This window comes from Mauremys reevesii, linkage group 1 (genome assembly GCF_016161935.1).
Source record: "Mauremys reevesii isolate NIE-2019 linkage group 1, ASM1616193v1, whole genome shotgun sequence".
NCBI classification, from domain to species: domain Eukaryota; kingdom Metazoa; phylum Chordata; order Testudines; family Geoemydidae; genus Mauremys; species Mauremys reevesii.
In genome coordinates, this window is record NC_052623.1 from 221,221,270 (window position 1) to 221,234,782 (window position 13,513).

The window sequence follows — 13,513 nt, forward strand, 5'->3', positions numbered from 1 at the left end:
CTTGTGGATCTATAACTGGTTAAAAAATAGGCAACAAAGGGTAGGAATTAATGGTGAGTTTTCAGAATGGAGAGAGGTAAATAGTGGTTTCCCCCTCTATTAGTATATTATTGGTCCCCCGTTGGTCTGTAAAGGGACCAATACTATTCAACATATTCATAAATGATCTGGAAAAAGGGGTAAACTGAGGTGGCAAAATTTTCAGATGATACAAAACTACTCAAGATACTCAAGCCAAAAGCAGACTGGGAAGAGTTACAAAGGGATCTCATGAAACTGGGTGCCTTGGCACCAAGTGGCTGTGAAATACAATGTTGATAAATGAAAAGTAATGCACATTGAAAAACATAATCTCAAATATACATATAAAATGATGGGGTCTACACTGGCTGTTACCATTCAAGAAAGAGATCTTGGAGTCATGGATACTTCTCTGAAAACATCCATTCAGTGTGCAGTGGCAGTCAAAAAAGTGAACAGAATGTTGGGAATTGTTAAGAAAGAGACAGAAAATAAGACAGAAAATATTGTAAATAAGGAAGTGTTTCTCACTCCTTCTCATAGCACAGGAACTAGGGGTCACCAAATGAAATTAATAGGCAACAGATTTAAAACAAAAGGAAGTATTTTTTCCACACAACACAGAGTCAACCTATGGAATGCCTTTCTAGAGTGTGTTGTGAAGGTCAAGACTATAACAGGGTTCAAAAAAAACTAGCTAAATTCACGGAGGATAGGTCCATCAATGGTTATTAGCCAGGATGGTCAGGAATGGTGTCCCTAGCCTCTGTTTGCCAGAAACTGGGAATGGGCGACACGGGATGGATCACTTGATGATTACCTGTTCTATTCATTCCCTCTAGGGCACCTGGCATTGGCCACTGTTGGAAGACAATATAGTGGGCTAGATGGATTGTTAGTCCAACTCATTATGGCCATTCTTATGTTCTTATGTCTTTTTGTTCTAAACCTAGCATGACTGAGATCTTTCTGCTCAAGAGCTACTAGAAGATTGGAATAGCAAGGAGGCTACAAGTTAGGAATGAGGTTGATTATTAGGTTGATTCAAAAATAGTTTAAAATCGATACCCATCCCCCTACTCTCCTCTTCTACTACTTCCATAATGTGTAACACTGTATGATTGGCAAGGCTGGCAGTAATTTGTCTCTTTCCTTCTCAGGTTTACAGTAACCCAACTTTACCCTCCATGGGGCTGTGTACTCTTTGTCCAAAGAGAAGCCAAGTCTTATAATTGTGAAGATGAAAACCGCTGTATTTGTGAGAAGGCTGTTCACCCAGGACAGAAAGAGACACATAGAACCATGAGAGTCATTTCTTGGCACATCCTGACTTCTGAGTATAACGAAAGCATGGAATAATTCTTGCCCCTCCGTTTATTGCATTATCATTTACTATTAATGAAGTTCACAAATATTTTGCCGCAGTGACAGAAAATGTTGAAGAGTTTGTGTTGGAAGAAGCTGCCACTTGCCCATTCAGACAGAGAAGTAGCATTTTGAATTTTGCTTGTCCCCTCTTTTACTGCTGACATTGTCCCCTGGCAATTTTTGTTCAAAATCTTTATTAATGATCAGGATGATGGGATTAATTACACCCTCAGCAAGTTCGCAGATGACACTAAGCTTGGAGGAGTGGTAGATATGCTGGAGGGTAGGGATAGGGTCCAGAGTGACCTAGACAAATTGGAGGATTGGGCCAAAAGAAATCTCATGAGGTTCAACAAGGACAAGTGCAGAGTCCTGCACTTACGAAGGAAGAACCCCATGCACCGCTACAGTCTGGGGACCGACTGGCTAAACAACAGTTGTTCAGAAAAGGACCTGGGGATTACAGTGGATGAGAAGCTGCATACGAGTCAGCAGTGTGCCCTCATTGCCAAGAAGGCCAATGGCATATTGGGCTGTATTAGTAGGAGCATTGCCAGCAGATCGAGGGAAGTCATTATTCTCCTCTATTCAGCACTGGTGAGGCCACATCTGGAGTATTGCGTCCAGTTTTGGTCCCCCCGCTACAGAAGGGATGTCATAGGTTTCACCCCCACTCTGAACCTTAGAGTATAGATGTGGGGACCTGCATGAGAAGCCCTAAGCTTAATTACCAACTTAGATCAATATGCTGCTACCATCCAAATATTTGAGTCATTTGGAAAACTCTGTCTTCCCCTCAAAAACCTTCCCCTCCCCAGGTAGCCTTGAGAGATTCCCTGGTGAACATCGATCCAAACTCCTTGGATCTTAAAACAAGGAAGAATTACTCATTCCCCCTCCCTTTTTCCCCTCACCAATCCCTGGTGAGTCCAGATCCAATCCCCTTGGATCTCAAAAACAGGGAAAAAATCAATCAGGTTCTTAAAAAGAAGGCTTTTAATTAAAGAAAAGAAAGGTAAAAGGAAAAAAAACCTCTGGGAGATAGCATACAAGCTGATCTCACAGACAACAGATTTAAAACACAGGATGTTCCCCTGGGCAAAAACCTTAGTACACACAAGAATACCCAAATTTGATTATTCCCGTAATGTGAAGACAAGTTACAAAAAGAAAATAAGCATAAACCTATTTATTTCCTTCCTTAAGACTCACTACTCTGATAAGAGGCTGATTCCTTGATCTTTTCCACTCCGGCTGAAACTGAAACTGACTCTAAACAAAGGAAACTTCCCTCCTTCCTTTTGAAACATCTTGTTCCCCCATTGGTTCCTCTGGTCAGGTGTCAGCTAGGCTAGGTGAACTTCTTAACCCTTTACAGGTAAAAGAGGCATTAACCCTTAACTATCTGTTTATGACAAGGGATGTGGACAAATTGGAGAGAGTCCAGCGGAGGGCAACGGAAATGATTGCGGGGGCTGGGGCAAATGACTTATGAGGAGAGGCTGATGGAACTGAGGTAATTTAGTCTGCAGAAGAGAAGAATGAGGGGGGATTTGATAGCAGCCTTCAACTACCTGAAAGGAGGTTCCAAAGAGGATGGAGCTCAGCTGTTCTCAGTGGTGGCAGATGACAGAACAAGAAACAATGGTCTCAAGTTGCAGTGGGGGAGGTCTAGTTTGGATATTAGGAAACACTATTTCACTAGGAGGGTGATGAAGCACTGGAATGGATTACCTAGGAAGGTGGTGGAATCTCCATCCTTAGAGGTTTTTAAGGCCTGTCTTGACAAAGCCCTGGCTGGGATGATTTAGTTGGTGTTGATCCTGCTTTGAGCAGGGGATTGGACTAGGTGACCTCCTGAGTTCTCTTCCAACCCAAACATTCTATGATTCTGTGATTCTCAATCTAGCTAATAAGAGTTGATTGATCTCTTCTGTACATCACAGCAGCAGTAGTTCTGGTAGAGGGATTTGGAGGAGGGAAGGGTTATTGCATTGATGGATCAGTTCAGGCAGGGCATCAGTCCAGCGAGCGTGTGACTAGTGATGTGGAGTAAAGTGTGACGACTGGGGTTCACACTAGCATCTTTGCTGGAAAGGAGGGGATGAGGAGAAACAACATGATAAAAAATAAGAGATGATGAGTATAGAAGGACAGAACTGGTCTGATTCTCCATCACTTGAACTCTTTAAATAAAGACTGGATATCTTTTTTTAAAAATATATGCTTTAGCTCCAACAGAAATTATGAGCTTAATGCAGAAATTACTGGGTGAGATTCTTTGGTCTGTGGTATGCCGGAGGTCAGACTAAAATATTGCCATGGTCCCATCTGGCCTTAATATGTGTAAATCTCTGAGTTGCTACAGATCTTAAATGATAAGAATCTTGAATTTTATGCAATGGAAAAGGGGACCCAAAGCTGGGGTTCAAAGAAGGGTTGACATGGTTAGAAGAACGGGCAAGGAAGATGCCCTTAGCATTACGGTTATTTCCAGAAGTCACTGCATCATAAATCTCTCTCTCCAGGTCCACAGTAAACAAAATGTTGGTACATTTCTATCACTCAGACCCTATCACTTTCATACCGTAGTCTGGCAGTTGAGCTCGGCCTTTCTACATTAGGAACCTGAAAAGCTTGAAATGTTCTTCTTAGCTCCTCCCTTCTTCCCTGGACATTTCTTAGCAGTTTGAAAATTGACATCAGATATATTTCTTCTTTTCTTTTAATTTAAAAAATAATATATGCCCTAGTCTAAGGGAATATGAACAAGTGTGGCTCTCAAGAATTGTCTTCTTCGAATTCTTTCCTAAGCGCTCTATTCTCCACCTGTTTTATTCCTTATCACTTTCATGGTTATGAATTCTATGGAGATGGCACCTGCATCACTTATGACATCAATAGTTTCAAGATTGGAGGCAGTTATTTGACTTATCTCTTTGAGATCATGGCACAAAACTCCAAAATTACATGATATTCAAATAATTACAATGAGAATTTCATTATAACCAAATTAAAGAAAATCGGGACAAGATTTCAAACCTTTTGTAAGAAAGTGTTTACATTGTTATGTGATATTTTATCTCCCATTTTATTCTCTTCAATTCATTTCTATTATTGCAAACAAAGCTCCCAATTTTGCAATCAGATATATGCGGTTGAACCACTGCACCTACACCGACCTCCATTAACTTCAGCACTGATGGGAATTTTCTAGTGAAACTGTTTCTGTTGTGACAGAACCATTAGATAATTTGGCTATGTGGCTGGCGGCAGAGAAGCATCTCAGGTTGCTGGTATTGCCATCCAATGCTGTTGTTGTTGGGATGCTGCATTAACTGTTTGGGAGCAGAGACCAGGAAATAAAACGGGAAAATTCCGAAGAGAGTGCCCCAATTTTCTATTCTCGTAAGTAGAGTAAGAAGCAAGTCCTGCTCCGGAGAGCAGCTGTATAAATATGAATTTTAAGACCTTTTTAAGTGTCTGGTGTCCAATGGAGCCTTTATCTCCTAGATACAGTTGTTTAATATACTTCAGCATCTAAATGACCCCACCTAGACTTTCAAGTTACTGTATTAGGTCTTGTCAGTGTCAGTACAGCCCATATAGATGAAAGTCTCCTTTCTCTGAGCACCTTGTGTAGGGACAGCTCATCTCAGCTTGAGCACTTCCTATGCCGTTTCATCTGGATCATCACAAAGCAAATAGTTCTTCCTCTCCTCACAATTTGCACTGTCTAACAGGACAGACAGTGCTATAGGACTGTTTTTTCTCTCCCTTGGGGATCTGAATACAGGATGATAACTAATACAACACTTCAAATCAGATACCAGAATTCCAGTGTGTGGACTACCAGATGCAAAGGTAACACAAATGCCAAACACTCCCATTGTTTCCACCTTAGAAAACATAAATACCATTGATGGGTTTTCTTCTCTTGAACACAGGTGTCAAGTAAGGAAAAAGGGCTTTTCAAGAGGAATGGTGAACTAAAGCTGTGGTGGACAGCAAATTAGATAGGAGCCTATTGTGCTACAAGGAAACAAAAAAGCTGATTTGGTTAAGTTCCTCGTATATCAGTCAACAGTGCTATGCCATGGCAAAAAAAAGTAAATGTCATTCCGGGGTGTATTCACGGGATTGTTATATGTATGACACAGGACATTATTTAATTTGATGATAAATTTTTGCATGAGCCAACACAGTAATGTTGTATTTATCAGATAGAGGCATAAATCAAAATACTGGATTCAAACTCACCCAAACTTTATGGAGTAGGGAGTTTCAGAATCAAGTCCCAATTATGAATCTAAATTTTCCTGGAGAGCTGAAGGGCTTAAGTTTGCCAAAATACTGATGAATCTACAGTATCACCAACCCACACAAGATCTGTAAGAGCAGTGATTCCCTCCAGCTCACAACTTATAGCAGTAGTGCTGCCAATAGTCTCCATAGCTTCTCTAGAATCTGCAGGAATGGAGCCTTTCGCCTGCACATCTCTTTATCCAAGCCAGCTGTGAAAGGGGCACTTGAAGAGTCGTTGGTCTAACACAACAGGCCTTGTAATCCATATTCTGAGTCTAAGAACTTGTTTACATTGTCTCAGGATACCGATGCAATTGTTGGTGCATGGGATCATTGTGCAGGGAATAGAATTATTGTCTCCAGTATTCTATATCTAATCAGGAATTGGTAAATCATGCCTTTTCTTCTGCCCTCTGTATGAATATATAGGCTAATTCAGTTCATCCTCCATATAATTAAGATTAAGATATTCTAATTTTGTGGTCACCTTTGTTATGGGTGGAGCTTTAAATATACAGTAAATCCAAACATTTGCAAAGTTGGGTGGATAAGGTTCTTTTGTGATTTCTGCTTGTGGTATGGCAGAGTGAAGGTTGTTAGGCAGCCTTAACTGTGTTTTTTACTATCTGGCTTCCTTTTACAGTATGCTATTTCTGACTTGTTGGGTTTCCATTTTTTATTTCCTATGCACACACTCCTGGCAATAGATAATGAGATAGTCAACAGTCATGCATGTGCTGTACAGAAAATAAGTGCTGAGAAACATGCAGATTGCACTATAATTTTTAGGCATCATGAAAACCTTTCTGCCTCCAAACCTAGAATAATGGCAAACCCTTTCACAGAAATATTCTTAATGGAGATGGACTGTAGAGTCTAGCTCCAGATGTAAATGTTCTCAAAGTTCATAGGCATTTGATTCTTGGATTTTGGTTCCAGCCACTATAGGGACAGGAACAGGGCAATTAACGCCGTGGTGGACAGCAAATTAGATAGAATCCTATTGTGCTATAGGCAAGTCACAAAGATCATATTGTGATAGACCCAGGTCAGTTGTGAACAGCACAGTAGTCCTATTAGTATCCAGGAAGTGGGTGGGCGAAGCAGCCGGGCTGATGGAAGACCCCATGGGACCCTCAGAGGCGGGAGCAGAGGCAGAAGTCAGGGGAAGGGAACACAGGGACAGGGGGACCGAGGTGAGGTCACTCAGATCGAGGCCCGCTGGCAAAGGGTCATGCTCCCCCTGCGTAACCGGGGTCAGACCCAGGGCCTCGATCTCCTCGTAGATGGAGGGGAGATCGCTGTCCGCAACCCTGGGGCCCTCCCCGCCAACACCCGAAGCGACGCCCACCTCAGCGCTCGCGGGGGCTTCAGATGGCAAGGGGGCGAGAGGGGCTCCCTTGGGGGCTTCCATGGGAAGGGACCCCGGAGGATGGGCGATGTTACCTTCTGGTGTTGCCACGGTGTCCCCAGCTGGCACCACAAAACGGGCGTCGTCAGGGGGCAAGGCAGAAGGCTCGACATTGGTGCCCCTCTTCCTGCTCTTCCGAGGGGCCTCCAAATCCGAAGAATGTAACGGGGCCTGAGCCTTCCGCTTGCCCCGTTTGCCCTGCACTAAGGACCAGCCCTCCATGGCATCATCTGGGGGCTGGCTAACAGGGGTCGGGTTGGGGGGCAAGGGCAACAGCTCAGGGATTCGGGGAGGCAATGGAGGGACAGCAGGAACGAGGGAGGAGTCTCCCTGGGGTGGGCCCTCTCCCACGCCCAGCGATATCTCTGCCACACCCTTCCCCACAGCGGTGGACCGAGAAGGAGGAGGAGCAGCTCCGGGTGCCGCGCAGCCAGGGGCGTCGGCGGTGACAGGGCCGGCACCTTGCCGGGGCTCGGGGGTCCCGGACACTCCTCCGTGCCGGGCCAAGGGGCAGTCCCTCCAGACGTGCCCCATCACCTCGCAGAGGTAGCACCGGGCCTCCCCCATCGAGTAATGCACCCGGTAGCAGGCTCCCTGGTAGGGGACCAGAAAGGACCCCTCAAGCGCCTCTCCGTCATGCACCGCCGGCGGTAGTTGAAGCTGCACTTGCCGGTGGAACGAGAGGACGTGGCAGAGGGCGGGGTCCTTGAAGCCCAACAGGAGAGGGCTGATGACGGAGATAGGGCACCCCAGGGCAGAAAGGGCAGGCAGCAGGGCGGCATTGGGCAGGAAGGGAGGGACGGAGGTCAGGATCAAGTGGACCCCCAGGTCTTCCAATGGCTCCAGGGGGACGAACACGCCCCCCACCGCCAGACCCATCTCTACCACCTCCTGGGCGGCGGCCTCCAAAGCCAGGAAGAAAACTACCCTCCCGTACATTTTGGAGGCCGCCACGATGGCCGTGGGCCCCACCACCCTCGCCAACGCCTGCACGTAGGTCTCCACGTGGGGCGAGGCGGGCACCAGGAGGCAATGGACGCCGTGCTTCCTGGTCAAGGTGGGGAAGAGGCCCCGGCTGCTATAGATGGTAGTGGAAGCGTCGGTGGAAGGAGCAGTGGCAGGTGGGGGGGCCGCCGCCGCCACCTGGGCGTATGCCCTGGGGGCCGGGGGAGGGACACCCATGGAACTGGTGGAGGGAGCAGCGGGGAGGGATGCCGCGGCCGGTAGCGGGGCTGTGGCAGCGGGGGCAGTCCCCGGCATGGAGGGCTTGGTCCGTTTAGCAGGGCCCGTACCCTTCTCCCCACCCTGACCTTTCCCACCAGCTGGGGGGGCTCCCCCCGAATTGGAAGGGGCGAGGGACATAGCAGCAGCGGAGGTCTCCCCGGTACTGGCCGCTGCCAGTGCCCCAGTGGGGGTGGTGGCAGGTGGACCAGCAGCGGCGGTCGAGGTAGAGGCTTGGGGAATGGACATGGGGGATTCTGGAGGAGGGGTGGCAGGAGCATCGCGAGGGGTATCCCCCGCCGTGTCCCCCCGCCATAACGAGAGCGAGGAGGGGGACAAACAGCGAGGGGAGGGGAGGGAGAGGAGGCGACCACCCCTCCCCGCTAGGCTGCAGGCAGGGGAGGAGGGTGCCAGAAAGGGAAAGCTAAAGGGGTGTGGGGAGCAATCAAGCACCTAGAGGCGGGAGGGTGTCAGGTCACCAACTCATAGGGGAATTCCGGCTCCTCTAGTTGCACTAGGGGATCAGGGGGGCTAACAGCATAGGGGGGTGCAGTGAACAAGGGCAAACTCAAACGGGGGAAGGACACAAGTGCATGGGAGGGGACATGGGTGCACGAGGGGAGGGGCCAATCAGGGCTGGGGGATCACAGGGTGGTGGGAGCGGAAAAAGGTCAAGCTAGGAATGGGGCAGAGGGCCCACGGGGTAGCTGCAGGGCTGCGGCAGGACAAGCAGGGCCGCAGAGGGAAATGGGCGGGGCAGACAAATGTGGCAAAAAAGAGGGGGCTAGGCCAAGGGGGTGGGGGTGGGGGGTGTGCCCACGGGCACTTGTGCAAAAAGTCAATTGTAGCTGGCTGCTGCTGCAGGCCCAAATGATAGAAATGGGCGTGGCAAGCCAGGTGAGCAGCTCAGTCCCAGAGGCAGGAGATTGAGGTAGAGAGAAAAGAGCCAGCTGGGGTGGTGGAAGGGGCAACGATGGTGGTGGGGGCGAAGGGAGACACGGATGGACCGGGGGCAGGCTCCACACCACACCCCCAGTGTCCCAACAGACACAGTCCAAACCCCCACCACAAGAGCACAGTTCGAAAAAATACCCAGTCCTTAAGCGTCCCCTCCATGGTGATCTTCAGAGTCTCTACGAGGTCCCCCAGCAGCAGGTGGTCCCCTCCTTCTCCTCCTCCTCCTTGGGGCTCCAGCAGCTCCCCAGTAGCAAACACAGCAGCTCCAGCAGCTCCAAGTGGTGGTCTGGTGGCCAGGCAGGAGGGACCCTGCTCAGAAGATGGTGATGGTGGAGCCCTCAGCAACAAGGGCTGGAGCTGGGGTCCCTCACTCCCCTCCTCTGGGGAGCAGGCCAGCAGCTCCCCCCGCCCCCTCCCCCTGTCAAGGGGCCGTAGGTGGAGTAACAGCAGCAACTGAGGTGGGGGGGGGGAAATCTACTAGCCAGCCAGCAAGCAGATAGCAGAGAAAGGGGGTGGGTGGTGGTGTCTAGCCCAGCCAGGGGAGCAGCTGGAGCAGTAACAGCAGCAGCAGCAGCAGCGAGGACCCAGTGACCAGCAGGAACAGCAGCAGCAGCAGCCCTCTCCCTCCTACCCTCTACAGCTGAGTAGTCCTATTAGTATCCAGGAAGTGGGCGGGCAAAGCCCGCCCACTGCGAAAGGACCTCCCGCCAGCCTAAGGAGAGGATCCACAGGTCTGGGATACTAACTAATTACGTGGGACAACCAATGAAAAAAACAGGATCGGGAGTGAGGTCATAGGGCTAAACGAAGAGAACCTGATGGGGACACCGAGTAGAGAACCCCAGACAACGCCCACTGCTCCTCGAAGGCGTCAGGGGAGCCAGTGGACGCCGTCCAGAGGAACTCTGCCCGGATGCGTGAACGGACGGAGGAGCGGAAATAGGCCCCACAGTCGCAGGAAATCCCGTCCTCCTCTCTCTGGTCTTGTAGATGGCTAGTTTGGCCAGGGCCAAGAGGAGTTTGACAAGGAGGTCCCGCGACTTTGTGGGGCCACGGATGGGGAGTGCATAGATAAACAGGTGAGGGGAAAAGTGCAACCAAAAACGCAATAGGAGATCCAAGAGGAGCCGGAACAGGGGCTGCAACCTGGCACACTCTAAATAACCGTGCACCAGGGTCACCTTCATGCCGCAAAAGGGGCAGGTGTTGGGGACAGGGGTAAACCGCTCCAAGTACACGCCCGTGCTCACGGCCCCGTGACATCCCCGGCGGGCCTCGGGACCAGGGCAGAATACAAGCTGGCCCACCGGGGCTCCTCACCCTCGAGAGGTGGCAGGAGGTCCCGCTATTTTGTATCGGGGCGGGACGCGAGGGTGAGGTAGTGAAGAGTGTGGACCATGAGCATGTACAGATGTTTCCTTGGCGCGGTCTGGAACAGAACCGGCTGCAGATCGGGCAGCCGGCTTGCAGCAAAAGGTCGAGGGGGCTGATTGGGTCCACGGGGCAGGGGCCCGATAAAAAGGTCCACGGGGCCCGGGGTGGAAGGTGGGTGGGGCGTGCCCTCTCGCAGGACCCGGTCGAGGTAGGCCCGAGCAGCGGGCAGTAAAGCGGCCTTCACCTCCTCAAGTACGCGCCGGGGAGTACGAGGTCTTGAGAGCCCCATGCACTGAGTGAGCGTCAGGGGATCCAGCCAGTCTCCCCGGTCGTAGCCCAGGAGGTCTCCAACCCCGGTGACTCCCTTCAAGACCAGCCTCTGGTGCACCGCGGGGGACTCTGCCACCTGCACACGAAGCTGGGGGTTGTGTAGCAGGGGCTCCACGAGGAGATCAACCCCCAAGGTGGCCGCCACGGACCTGGTCGTAGAAAAGAGCTTCCAGGTCCGGAGGAGGTCTCGGTAGAAGACCGACAACCCAGAGAGGTCTCGCGGAAGACCTCTCAGATGGAGATAAAAGAGCTGCCGGTCGTATCGGAGCTCTCGGAAGCGGCGGAGGAAGGCATGCACCAATACGCTGCACGCCAGACTACCAGCACCATACAGGAGCCTCTGCAGGGCCTGGAGGCGGAAGACATGGACCTGAGTGCGCAGGCACTTCAGGCCCTGCCCCCCCTCCTCCAGGGGCAGGTGGAGGACCCCCGCAGAGACCCAGTGCGTTCCTGGCCAAAAGAACTCCAGAACCACCGTCCGGAGGTTGTGGAATCTCCTTCCTTAGAGGTGTTTAAGGTCAGGCTTGACGAAGCCCTGGCTGGGATGAATTTGTTGGGGATTGGTCCTGCTTTGAGCAAGGGGTTGGACTAGATGACCTCCTGAGGTCCCTTCAAACCCTGATATTCTATGAATACATGACAAGAACCCATCTCCAATTGCAAACACACACATCAAACCAGAAATAAGATGCATCTTTAAATATGTTTTCTTTTCAAGGATTTAAATGCATCCCTTGCACAGAGAACTGGAAGCAGCATGGACAGTCCTGTTACCACTTTTATATTAAATGGAAAACTTGGCCAGGGAGTATAGATTATTTTACTTCTTCGGGCTCCAAACTCCTTAAAATAGAAAACAAGGAAGAACTGGTGATTTCTTTCCCTTCAATTCCCAGAATCAACCTAGACAGTTTTGGTGGGGCTGCAAAACAATGTTTTGCCACAACTGTGTCCTCAAATGTAACCGATTCCTGTCCATCATGATCACACCACTGTGCAAAGGGCCAGTCAAAGTATTTGGGGGAGTTAGTGAAATGATCTGTGAGATACACCGAAACTTAGCTGACTTACTTCTGTAAAACATATTATAACTCTGGAAATCCTTGATATCCATATAAATATTGTCTCCCAATCTTCCTATGTTCTTGGCCTAAATGACTTCTTGTGGCAATGAGTTCCACAATCTAATTACACAATATTTGGGAAAGTATTTCCTTTTAGCAATTCTGAGTTTGCCAGTTTTTAATTTCATTGAATGTCCCCTTGTTCTTGTGTTATGAAACAGGGACAATAGAAGTTTTCAGTCTACTTTCTGTAGGCCATTCATTATTTCATGTGCAGTATAATTGTAGTCGTCAGTCCCAGGATATTAGAAAGACAAGGTAATATCTTTTATTGGTCCAACTTCTGTTGGTGAGAGAGACACACATTTTGAGCAACAGAGAGCTCTTCACCACACAGAGCTCTGTCTCTGTCACCAACATAAGTTGGTCCAATAAAAGATATTACCTCAGCCACCTTGTCTCATTATTTTATTCATTTTTATCATGTCCTCTCTTATTCATCTCCTTTCCCAAGTAAGCAGTCAGTCTTTTCAATCACTCTTGATATGAGATTTTTTCTATGGCCTTGATCATTCTTGCCCTCTTCTCTTAACCCCCATAGTAGTGCTCACAATATCCAAATGAAGCTACACCACTGATTTGTGTAAAGGCATTAGAAAATTCTCCATATTGCATACCACCGACTCCCTTGTGCATCCTAACTTGCTTCTGTATCCACAGCTGCACATTGAGCAAAGGTTTTCATTGAGTCATCTATAATGACACCCTTTCATGAGCTGATACAGTTAATTTCAGGTATCTATACTGTAATTAGACAAGTGCCAGTGGCATTGGGTTTGTGGGACTCAGGCTATTTTGCTGTTTAATTGCTGTGTAGACATTTGGCTCAGGCTGCAGCCTTATCTCTGGGAAGGTCTTTGAGTCTGGGCTCCAATCCAAGTCTATTTTTAGCCCTGCAGTGCTAGCCCCACAAGCCTGAGTCAGTTGACCTGGGCCTTACATTTCCATGCCTCATTTCCCCATCTGTAAAAGGTGAATAACAATACTGCTATTCTCCCACCCTTTCTCTGGGTTGGCTATTTAGATTGTAACAGAGGTTGTCTCTCACACTGTGTTTATACAGTGTCTAGCACAGTGGGGTCCCAATCCAGGAAGGATCTCTAGATGCTACTGTAATAAAACTAATTAATAAAAAGAATGTAAAATATTTTATTCACATCAAATTGATGTTCTTTATATGTCTGCACTGGGAATCATAGAATCATAGGACTGGAAGGGACATTGAGAGGTCATCTAGTCCAGTCCCCTGCACTCATGGCAGGGCTAACTATTATCTAGACCATCCCTGACAGGTGTTTGTCTAACCTGCTCTTTAAAATCTCCAGTGATGGAGATTCCACAACCTCCCTAGGCAATTTATTCCAGTGGTAAACCTTCCTTGCTGCAATTTAAGCCCATTGTT